Consider the following 12,990-nt stretch of genomic DNA (forward strand, 5'->3'; position numbering starts at 1 on the left):
TAGCTAGTTGAATATTATGAGTGAGTCGATTATAGACAAGTACCTTGGTCCCCTCCTATTGTAGGGGTGGATAGATCGAATTGTTTCCAACATTTGATTGATACAGTTTGTGCTCGTTTGAGAGGATAGAAGGGAAATAAACCGTCTTTTCGTGGAAATGAGGTTTTGCTTAAGGCTGTCATCCAAAGCTTTACCATCATGCAATGTCTGTTCTCAAGCTACCTGTGCCAATATGTGAAGGGACTACTACTGCTATGTCCCGATACTGGCGGGGAAATGAGGATTAGAAGAAGCATATGCATTGAATTGCATGGTGAAACATGTGTGTCCCTAAAATGAAAGGTGGTATGGGGTTTAGAGACTTGCATTGTTTCCAAAGCAATGTTGGAGGTTACTTATGAATCCCTTTGTGCAAAAATCCTCAAAGCTCAGTACTTTCCTTCTGGCGATCTATTGAATTGTGAATTGAAGAAGGACAACACTTATACCTAGCAAAGTCTATGGACGGGTATGCATACCTTTAAACGAGGCCATATTTGGCGGGTTGGCAATGGTACGAAGACTAATATCTGGGATGACCCATGGATCCCATCCAACTCTTCGAGTGTGATTATGACTTAAAGAAGTAATATCGTGTTCCCAAAAGTTTATGAGCTCATGGATGAGGGTAACCGAGCTTGGGATACCGAGTTGGTAAACGCTATGTTGTAGTCAATACATGCTCGATGTTCCCTCTAGCTCAACACGTTATGGAGGACTTCGTTGCGTGGCAGTTCAATAAAATGGCATGTTTTCAGTGAGATCGGCGTACTATTGTGAGTGGGAAAATCAACATGGAAAGAAGCCAAGAAGAACAAATCAACTCGGTCCCTCATCTAGCCCGATCTAGAATATCTTATGGTCTTTGAATGTTCCTCCCAAGGTTAAAATTCATTATTGGCGATCTCTCTTGGGTGCTATTCCCCATTATGGAGTTCTACTGAATCAACATATTCAAGCAAAAGGGGGTGCCAATGCATTCAGACTGGCTAAGTCAATTATACTTGATTGGCGACATCCCTATCTCCTTGCGCCAATAGGTTTATTGAAGGAAATATGCCCTAGAGGCAATAATAAAGTTGTTATTCTGTATTTCCTTATTCATGATAAATGTTTACTATTCATGCTAGAATTGTATTAACCGGAAACTTCATACATGTTTGGATACATAGACAAAACACGGTGTCCCTAGTATGCCTCTACTTGACTAGCTCGTTAATCAAAGATAGTTACGTTTCCTAGCCATAGACATGTGTTGTCATTTGATGAACGAGATCACATCATTAGGAGAATGATGTGATGGACAAGACCCATTCGTTAGCTTAGCATTATGATCGTTCAGTTTTATTGCTACTGCTTTCTTCATGTCAAATACATATTCCTCCGATTATGAGATTATGCAACTCCCGGATACCGGAAGAATGCCTTGTGTGCTATCAAACGTCACAACATAACTGGGTGATTATAAATATGCTCTACAAGTATCTCCGAAGGTGTTTGTTGGGTTGGCATAGATCGAGATTAGGATTTGTCACTCCGAGTATCGGAGAGGTATCTCTGGGCCCTCTCGGTAATGCACATCATAAGAAGCCTTGCAAGCAAAGTGACTAATGAGTTAGTTGTAAGATGATGCATTACGGAACGAGTAAAGAGACTTGCCGGTAGAAAGATCGAACTAGGTATGAAGATACCGACGATCGAATCTCGGACAAGTAACATACTGTTGACAAAGGGAATAACGTATATTGTCATAATAGTTCGACCGATAAAGATCTTCGTAGAATATGTGGGAACCAATATGAGTATCCAGGTTCCGCTATTGGTTATTGACCAGAGAGGTGTCTCGGTCATGTCTACATAGTTCTTGAATCCGTAGGGTCCGCACGCTTAATGTTTGATGACGATTTTGTATTATATGAGTTATGTGATTTGCTGACCGAATGTTGCTTGGAGTCCCGGATGAGATCACAGACATGACGAGGAGTCTCGAAATGGTCGAGAGGTAAAGATTGATATATAAGACGATGGTATTCGGACACCAGAAGTGTTCCGGGGTATCGGGTACATATCGGGTCACCGGAAGGGGTTCCGGGCATCCCCCCGGCAACTACATGGGCCTAGTGGGCCAAGAGTGGGACAAATCACCCTCTAAGGGGCTGTTGCGCCCCATGTAGGACAAAATTTGGAGGGGGGGGAGGAATGAGGAGAAGAGAGAAAGGAAGGGGAGGGATTCGTCCTCCCCCTTCCTTCTCCCCCCTCCTCCTTCCTTTCCCCTTTGGGAATTATGGTAAGGGAGGGGACCGAATAGGATTAGGGCCCCAAGTAGGATTCCTCCTACTTGGGCGCCCCCTTGGCTTCCCCCTCTCCCTCCCACCTATATATATGAAGGGGGGGGGGTGCCTAGAAGACATACCAACGTTTGTTAGCCGTGTGCGGCGCCCCCCCCCCTCTCGATAGTTTACGCCTCCGATCATATTCAAGTGGTTCTTAGGCGAAGCCCTGCGCGGATAACTTCACCATCACTCTCACCACACCATCGTGCTGACAAAACTCTTCTACTTCCTCGACACTCTGCTGGATCAAGAGTTTGAGGGACGTCATTGAGCTGAACGTGTGCAGAACTCGGAGGTGCCGTACGTTCGGTACTTGACCGGTCGGAACAATAAGAAGTTCGACTACATCAACCGCGTTGGCAAACGCTTCCGCTTTCGGTCTATGATGGTACATGGACACACTCTCCCCCTCTCGTTGTTATGCATCTCCTAGATAGATCTTGCGTGAGCGTAGGATTTTTTTGAAATTGCATGCTACGTTCCCAACAATGGTATCAGAGCCAGGTCTATGCGTAGATGATATGCACGAGTAGAACACAAAGAGTTGTGGGCGGTGATCGTCATACTGCTTACCACCAATGTCTTATTTTGATTCGGCGGTATTGTTGGATGAAGTGGCCCGGGCCAACCTTACATGACCACATTCATGAGACCGATTCCACCGACAGACATGCAACTAGTTTTGCATAAAGGTGGCTAGCGGGTGTCTGTTTCTCCAACTTTAGTTAAATCGAATTTGACTGCGGCCGGTCCTTGTTGAAGGTTAAAACAACAAACTTGATAAATCACCGTTGCGGTTTTGTGTCGTAGGTAAGAACGGTTCTTGCTAGAAGCCCGTAGCAACCACGTAAAACTTGCAACAACAAAGTAGAGGATGTCTAACTTGTTTTTGCAGGGCATGTTGTGATGTGATATGGTCAAGACATGATGTGATATACATTGTTGTATGAGATGATTATGTTTTGTAAAAGTTATCGGCAACTGGCAGTAGCCTTATGGTTGTCGCTTTATTGTATGAAATGCAAACGCCATGTAATTGCTTTACTTTATTACTAAGCGGTAGCGATAGTTGTAGAAGTAATAGTTGGCAAGACGACCACGACGCTACGATAGAGATCAAGGTGTCGAGCCGGTGACGATGGAGATCATGACGTTGCTTTGGAGATGGAGATCAAAAGCACAAGATAATGATGGCCATATCATGTCACATATTTTGATTGCATGTGATGTTTATCTTTATGCATCTTATTTTGCTTAGTACGGCTGTAGCATTATAAGATGATCCCTTAACTAAATTTCAAGGTATAAGTATTCTCCCCGAGTATGCACCGTTGCAAAAGTTCTTCATGCTGAGACACCACGTGATGATCGGGTGTGATATGCTCTATGCTCACATACAACGGGTGCAAGCCAGTTTTGCACATGCGGAATAATCGGGTTAAACTTGATGAGCCTAGCATGTACAAACATGGCCTCAGAACACTAGAGACCGAAAGGTCGAACGTGAATCATATAGTGGATATGATCAACATAGAGATGTTCGCCATTGATGACTACTCCATATCACGTGATGATCAGACGTGGTTTAGTTGATTTGGATCATGTATCATTTAGATGACTTGAGGGATGTCTATCTAAGTGGGAGTTCTTAAGTAATATGATTTATTGAACTTAATTTATCATGAACTTAGTCCTGATAATTTTTGCATATCTATGTTGTAGATCAATGGCCCGTGCTATCGTTCCTTTGAATTTTAATGCGTTCCTAGAGAAAGCTAAGTTGGAAGATGATGGTAGCAACTACACAGACTTGGGTCCGTAACTTGAGGATTATCCTCATTGCTGCACAAAAGAATTATGTTCTTGATGCACCGCTAGGTGAAAGGCCTGCTGCACAAGCAGATGCTGACGTTATGAACGTCTGGCAAGCTCGATCTGATGACTACTCGATAGTTCAGTGTGCCATGCTTTACGACTTAGAATCGGGACTTCAAAGACGTTTTGAACATCATGGACCATATGAGATGTTCCAGGAGTTGAAGTTAATATTTAAAGCAAATGCCCAAGTTGAGAGATATGAAGTATCCAACAAGTTCTATAGCTGCTAGATGGAGGAGAACACTTTTGTCAGTGAACACATACTCACAATGTCTGGATATCATAATCACTTGGCACAGCTGGGACTTAATCTTCCAGATGATTGTGTCATTGACAGAGTTCTTCAATCACTTCCACCAAGCTACAAAGGCTTCGTGAATTATAATATGCAAGGGATGGAAAAGACTATTCCCGAGCTTTTCACAATGCTCAAAGCCGCGGAGGTAGAAATCCAGAAGGAGCATCAAGTGTTAATGGTTAACAAGACCACTAGTTTCAAGAAAAAGGGCAAATGAAAGAAGGGGAACTTCAAGAAGAATGGCAAGCAAGTTGCCACTCCCGGGAAGAAGCCCAAAGCTGGACCCATGCTTGAAACTGAGTGCTTCTACTGCAGAGGGGCTGGTCACTAGAAGCGGAACTGCCCCAAGTATTTGGCAGATAAGAAGGCTGGCAAAGTGAACAAAGGTATATTTGATATACATGTTATTGATGTGTACCTTACGGGTGCTCGTAGTAGTGCCTGGGTATTTGATACCGGTTTGGTTGCTCATATTTGTAACTCGAAACAGGGACTACGGATTAAGTGAAGATTGTCTAAGGACGAGGTGATGATGCGCGTTGGGAATGGTTCCAAGGTCGATGCGATCGCCGTCGGCACGCTACCTCTACATCTACCTCCAGGATTAGTTTTAGACCTGAATAATTGTTATTTGGTGCCAGCGTTGAGCATGAACATTATATATGGATCTTGTTTAGTGCGAGACAGTTATTCATTTAAATCAGAGAATAATGGTTGTTCTATTTATATGAGTAATATCTTTTATGGTCATGCACCCTTGAAGAGTGGTCTATTTCTGTTCAATCTTGAATATTTTGCTACACATATTCATAATAGTGATGCCAAAAGATGCAAAGTTGATAATGATAGTGCAACATATTTGTGGCACTACCGTTTAGGTCATATTAGTGTAAAGCACATGAAGAAACTCCATGCAGATGGACTTTTGGAATCACTTGATTATGAATCATTTGATACTTGCGAACCATGCCTCATGGGCAAAATGACTAAAAATCGAGCTAACGACTTACTGAAAATAACACATACTGATGTATGCAGTCCGATGAATGTTGAGACTCATGGCGGGTGATGAAGCCATGTACCTAGGGTAGGGTCATGGACCTATCCAAAGTACCCTCCCCAAGGACATCTCTAGAAGAAACTACCTTTCAGTCGACCTGGAAGGATTCCACTCGACGGACTCGAAGACACTCGACCATGATGCCACTCACTCGACCGCCAGGAGATCTAGAGTCACTCTGCACACAAACGGTCTGTCATTAAGTAGTCTTTATGGTCATGATAGCACTTTATGTGGGCGTTACCAGTAACCCCCTGTCTTAATGTACTTTAAACCCTGCATAACTAAGGGCTGGAGAGGGCTGGCCAACTCTATATAAGCCACCCCCCTCCTCAGTGTAAAGGGTTCGCACCCCTGTAACTCATACGCATATAATCCAGTCGACCGCCTCCGGGCTCCGAGACGTAGGGCTGTTACTTCCTCCCAGAAGGGCCTGAACTCGTAAATCCCTTGCGTATACAACTACTCCATAGCTAGGATCTTGCCTCTCCATACCTACCCCCTTTCTACTGTCAGACTTAGAACCACGACAGTTGGCGCCCACCATGGGGCAGGTGTCTTAGCGACTTATTGGAGAAGTTGCAATTTTTTCCGATCACCTTCACCATGGTTTCAGGTGGAGTTTTGGTCGAGGGCCGCGAGATCCATCTCGGCGCGCTCACGTTCATCGCCGACGACTCTGCTTGGCTTCAGGAGGCTCCACTCGACATCGATGCGCTCCCGATCCGCGGAGCGACACACTTTCGCGCGTGTGTCCGCGGCGTCCTCCTGCAGCAACCGTCGACCCAGTATCGGTCGATCATTGTGTCATCCTCCCTCCCTGCTTCTCGCCGGTGCAAACGTTCCGGTCGGTCGAGGCTTCAGCGGTGGGTGAGGCATGCGGTGGCCCGCCAGTCGGCCATCCCCCAAGTCGCGGCAATCGAGCCCGACGAATCCCTCTACGGCCTGTTCGACCTGTCGACTGGCTCCGTAGAGACTGCATCCGAGTGCGACAACAGTGATCCAGCGGCGGAGGTCCTGATGGTCAATGGACCGCGCAGTCCTCCCGGCTTCCCCCGCACCGACAGAGGCAACGGTGGAGGCAACCCAGCGCAGGTCCACGAAGAGTATCAACCCGAGCCACTCACTTCGCTGCAAAGGGAAGATCTTCGCCGCTGGAACATGGATGCGCTGCATACTCCTATCGTTGGAGAAACCCCCGAGGCTCGCGCCTTAGAGGACGCGCGTTTGGCCAACTTGGCTGAGCGCACTCGACTGGAGAACCTCCAGCGAGCACTCGACGAGCGTGCACGGCAACGGGTCCCGGACTCCAGTCGACGTCAGCTCTTTCCACCACCAACTCAGGTATATCAAACTCCGATTCAGAATTTAGCAGCTGCAGCCCGTATAGCAGATTCAATTCAGCCTTCCCAGTCAGAGACTGGAAGAGGCTTGATGCAGATCAGAGATTTGCTCCAGGCAGCAGGAGATCAAAATTCAGCCGTATCACAGTCGCGGAACAGGATTCACAGCAGATCCGCCGCTGTGAATTCAGTCCAGTCGGCCCATAGCCCTAGATCGCCCCCGAGGCGTGAGGGACGTGGAGGTCGGCGTGATCAGTATGATGACCGATTCAATCGTGATGATCGGCATCGAGTGCCCACTCCACCCCCAAGAGGTGGGTCGTACAGCAAGATGACAGACGCCAGCGCAGTGTTGGGCGAAGGGTTCCAGTCAACCCTAGAGAACCAGGCTTTGATGCGAGATCCATCATCGTTCAAGGTTTGGTCGATCGGAACAGAGCTCACTGAGAAGGCCATGACCGAGATGTGCCCACCAGCAGCAGAGTTCACGTCTCAGGACCAGAGTGTTTTAGCAGATCCATCAGGGCCGCGGTGATTCCTCCCAATTTCAGGTTGGCGACTGGAGTCAGTAAGTTCACCGGCGAGTCCAAGCCCGATACTTGGCTTGAAGACTACCGAGTGGCTGTTCAGATTGGCGGCGGCAATGATGAGGTAGCCATGAAACACCTGCCTCTTATGTTGGAAGGCTCAGCCAGAGCGTGGCTGAATCAGTTGGCACCTAGCAGCATTTACACTTGGGAAGATCTTGCCTGAGTGTTTGTTAGGACATTTGAAGGAACTTGCAAGCGACCGGCAGGGTTGACAGAGCTGCAGGTTTGTGTGCAAAAGTCGAATGAGACTCTGAGGGATTACATCCAGAGGTGGATCACGTTGCATCACACCATGGAAAATGTATCTGATCACCAAGCAGTCTGTGCCTTCAAAGAAGGTGTTAAGAACAGGGAGTTAAGTTTGGAATTCGGTCGGACCGGAGACATGACCCTGAGTCGGATGATGGAGATTGCCACCAAGTATGCCAACGGTGAAGAAGAAGACTGACTCAGGAGTGGCAAGTACAAGCCAACCGCTCATGAAACTGGGGGAGGGAACTCCAGTCGGAAACAGAAGCGGAAAGCCGAGCCAGCTGCTCCTGGAGAAGCCTTGGCCGTGACTCAATGAAAGTTTAAAGGGAAGCCCAAAGCTCCTTGGAACCCTAAGAAGGTGAAAGACAAGGAAGGAAATGACGTGATGGATTTGCCATGCCACATCCACACAAAGAAAGATGAGGCATTACCTGAAACATACCACTCGATAGTGTCGACTCTTGATACAGCAATTCCAAGGGAAACAACCCAAATATAAGGAAAAGGAGTCGGACAAAATTGAGGACAAGGGGGATAGTGATGAGGAATATCCCCAGGTGAATTCCACTCTGGTGATTTTTGCTGACGTTGAGAGCAAAAGTCAATTGAAAGTTATCAACCGAGAAGTGAATATGGTTACTCCAGAGACTCCCAATTATCTGAAATGGTCTCAGACTGCCATCACCTTCGACCAGTCCGATCACTCGACACACATAGCCACCCCTAGGAGGCAAGCTCTGGTGGTCGACCCAGTCGTCGAAGGCACTCGACTGACTAAAGTGTTGATGGATGGTGGCAGTAGCTTGAATATATTGTACGCAGAGACACTGAAAGGGATGGGCATTTCGATGTCCAGACTCAGTACCAGCAACATGAGTTTCTATGGAGTCGTTCCTGGCAAGAAGGCTGCATCACTCGGCCAGATAGCTCTTGATGTGGTTTTCGGAGATTTCAAACATTTCCGCAAGGAAAAGTTGACATTTGAGGTTGTAGATTTCCAGAGTGCCTATCACGCTATTTTGGGCAGGCCAGCTTACGCACGTTTTATGGCTCGACCATGTTACGTGTACCTCAAATTGAAGATGCCTGGCCCCAAAGGTGTGATCACTATTACTGGTAATCGCAAGAAGGCGGAAGAGTGTTTTCAGAAAGGCTCAAAGATTGCCGATGCTCAGATGGTAGCAGAAGAGTGGCAGGAACACCAGAAAAATGCAGACCCGAGTGATTTGTTGCGAGCTAAGAAGCCTGCTACAGAATCAGCGTTTCAATCGTCCGGTGAGACAAAGCCAGTTCACATCCACCCGACCGACCCCAATGCTGCTCCGACTAATATCTCCACAACACTCGATCTCAAATAGGAAGAAGCGCTCATCCAGTTCCTCCATGAGAACTGGGACATCTTTGCATGGAAACCTTCTGACATGCCAGGTGTGCCCAGGGGGCTGGCTGAGCACCGTCTGCGAGTCGACTCAAAGGCAAAACCTGTCAAGGAACATCTACGGCGGTCCGCCGTCCATAAAAGGAAAGCCATTGGCGAAGAGGTGGCTCGACTCTTAGCAGCAGAGTTTATCCGAGATATCTACCACTCCGAGTGGCTCGCCAATGTTGTCATGGTCCTCAAGAAGGACAAGTCACTTCGCATGTGCATTGACTTTAAACATATCAATCGGGCCTACCCGGAAGATCATTTTCCTCTCCCCCGCATCGACCAAATAGTCGACTCGACTGCGGGATGTGAGCGGCTGTCTTTTTTAGACGCCTATTCCGGGTACCATCAGATCCGTCTGTATGGACCCGATGAGATTAAAACAGCTTTCATCACCCCATTCGGGAGCTTCTGTTATGTCACCATGCCATTCGGCCTCAAAAATGCCGGAGCCACGTTCATGAGGATGATTTAGAAGTGTTTACTCACTCAAATCAGTCGGAATGTAGAAGCGTACATGGATGATATTGTGGTCAAGTCATGCAAAGGTTCCGACCTGCTGACTGACCTTGCTGAAACATTTGCCAACCTCAGGAGGTATGATATCAAGCTTAATCCATCAAAGTGCACATTCAGAATTCATGGCGGAAAGTTACTCGATTTTCTCGTTTCCGAACGAGGAATCGACGCAAATCCAGAGAAAGTGGGCACAATACTCCGAATGAAAAGACCTGTGCATGTGCATGATGTTCAAAAGCTTACTGGTTGCTTGGCCGCTTTAAGTCGATTCATCTCTCGTCTCGGTGAAAAGGCATTGCCTCTTTACCGACTGATGAAGAAGTCAGACAAGTTCGAGTGGACTCCTGAAGCTGATGCAGCATTTGCAGAGCTAAAAGCCCTGCTCTCCACCCAGCCGGTGCTTGCTGCCCCGATCAACAAAGAGCCTTTGCTGCTTTACATTGCAGCCACATGACAAGTTGTCAGTATAGTACTTACGGTCGAGCGGGAAGAAGAAGGAAAAGCCTTTAAAGTTCAGCGCCCAGTATATTATATTTCTGAAGTTCTGACCCCGTCAAAGCAAAGATATCCTCATTATCAGAAGCTTGTATATGGGATCTATATGACCACGAAGAAAGTTGCTCACTACTTCTCTGACCATACCATCACAGTCGTCAGCGATGCCCCATTGTCAGAGATTCTGCACAATAGAGATGCAACTGGTCGAGTGGCAAAATGGGCGATTGAACTCCTTCCCCTGGATATCCGATTTGAGGCAAAGAAAGCTATCAAGTCCCAAGCAATAGCAGATTTCCTCGCCGAGTGGACTGAATAGCAACTGCCGACTCAAGTTCACTCGGAGCACTAGACCATGTTCTTTGATGGCTCTAAGATGCTGAACGGTTCTGGTGCCAGGGTAGTGTTGGTTTCCCCCCGAGGAGACAAGCTCAGATATGTACTCCAGATTCACTTTGATTCCTCCAACAATGAAGTAGAATACGAAGCACTTTTGTATGGGTTGCGTATGGCCATTTCACTCGGCGTCCGTCACCTCATGGTCTACGGCGACTCAGATTTGGTGGTTAACCAAGTGATGAAGGAGTGGGACGTCAGAAGCCCAGCTATGACTGGTTACTGCAACGCGGTAAGAAAGCTGGAGAAGAAATTCGAGGGGTTAGAGCTTCATCATATACCTCGACTGAAGAATCAAGCAGCCGATGATTTGGCAAAGATAGGTTCAAAGAGAGAGGTTATTCCCAGTGGTGTGTTTTTGGAACATATCCACACGCTGTAGGTTCAAGAGGATCCTTTCACCGAAGAAGCCTCGCAGCCAAAAAGTGCCACGGATCTGACTGAAGTCGAGGTCCCAGCCGTGGTCGACCTGATCATGGAAGCTTTGGTTATCACTCCCGACTGGACAGTGCCTTACATCGCATATATCCTAAGGAAAGAGCTCCCAGAGAACGAAGAAGAGGCTCGACAGATCGTCCGTCGATCCAGGGCCTTTACTATCATGAAGGGATAGTTGTATAGAGAAAGCGCGATTGGAGCCAGTCAGAAGTGCATAACGCCAGAAGAGGGTCGGATAATTCTCAACGACATCCACTCGGGGACCTGTGGCCATCATGCGTCCTCTTAGACTATTGTGGCTAAAGCATACCGAGCGGGTTTTTACTGGCCCAGAGCAAATGAAATGGCGAAAGAAATAGTCGACAAGTGTGAAGGATGTCAGTTCTACTCCAATATGTCGCACAAGCCCGCCTCAGCCTTGAAGACCATTCCAATCGTCTGGCCCTTCGTTGTCTGGGGGTTAGATATGGTTGGGCCACTGAGAACTGGCAGGAGCGGCTTTACCCATGTACTAGTGGCAGTCGACAAGTTCACCAAGTGGATCGAAGCCAAGCCTATTAAAAATCTTGATGACGGCACTGCGATCAACTTCATCAGAGAATTGATATTCAGATATGGAGTTCCGCATAGCATCATCATTGATAATGGGTCGAACTTCGATTCCGACCAATTCAAAGCCTTCTGTGCTTCTCAATGCCCACGAGTCGACTACGCTTTAGTCGCCCACCCCCAGTCGAATGGACAAGCAGAAAGAGCCAACAGCCTAATTCTCAAAGGACTGAAACCCCGTTTGATGCGCGACCTCAAACACGCAGCAGGCGCATGGGTCGACAAACTTCCACCAGTTCTTTGGGGATTGAGGACTACTCCAAATCGGTCGACTGGGAGAACTCCATTCTTTCTGGTCTATGGAGCTGAAGCGGTTCTGCTGAGTGATCTGCTTCACAATGCACCGCGAGTCGAGCTCTACTCTGAAGTTGAAGCAGAGCAAGCCCGGCAGGACGCAGTCGACCTTCTGGAAGAAGAGAGAGAGATGGCCATGACCTGATCGACCATCTATCAGCAAGACTTGCGTCGATTCTACGCCAGAAATGTGAAGAGTCGGGCCTTCCAAGAAGGAGACTTGGTCCTCCGAGTGGACCAACAGAAGCCGCACAAACTTTCCCCTACTTGGGAAGGTCCTTTCATCGTCACCAAAGTTCTCCACAATGGAGCATGTCGTATTTACAATGTCGGTCTCCAGGTAGATGAGCCACGAGCTTGGAATGCCGACCTGCTCCGCCCCTTTTACACTTAAAGTACTCACTCGGATGAGTTGTAATAAAAAGTACTTCTGTAGTTTATTTATCAAAGACAAGAGTGTTATAATTTTCCTAGTGATTATTGTTACTTTTGTTTACATGAGAAGTCCCCCAGTGGGTGGCTTAGCTGCGAATCCGTTTCGCCTAAGTTTGTAAAAAAAAATCCTTGCCGAGTGGCGAGCCTGTCTCCCACTCGGGGGCTTAGCTGCGAATCTGTTTCGCCTAAGTACTTTCAAATCCTTGCCGAGTGGCGAGCCTGTCTCCCACTCGGGGGCTTAGCTGCAGTCCAAGTACTCGCCTAAGTTTAACAAAATCCTACCGAGTGGTGAGCCAGCCTCCCACTCGGAGGCTTAGCTGCAGTCCAAGTACTCGCCTAAGTATCTGAAAATCCTACCGAGTGGAGAGAAAACCTCCCACTCAGGGGCTTAGCTGCAGCCCAGTGCTCGCCTAAGTATTTAATACAATGTGCGCCCCGCAAGGAGGGCGAGGTGCAGGTCGACTGTTACCTTCTCCTTCGGAGGTATGCTACAGAAAATCCTACCAAGTGGAGAGCAAACCTCCCACTCGGGGCTTAGCTGCAGCCCAGTGCTCGCCTAAGTTTTTGAAAATCCTATCGAGTGGA

This window comes from Triticum dicoccoides, chromosome 7B (assembly GCF_002162155.2).
Source record: "Triticum dicoccoides isolate Atlit2015 ecotype Zavitan chromosome 7B, WEW_v2.0, whole genome shotgun sequence".
Taxonomy (NCBI): Eukaryota; Viridiplantae; Streptophyta; class Magnoliopsida; order Poales; family Poaceae; genus Triticum; species Triticum dicoccoides.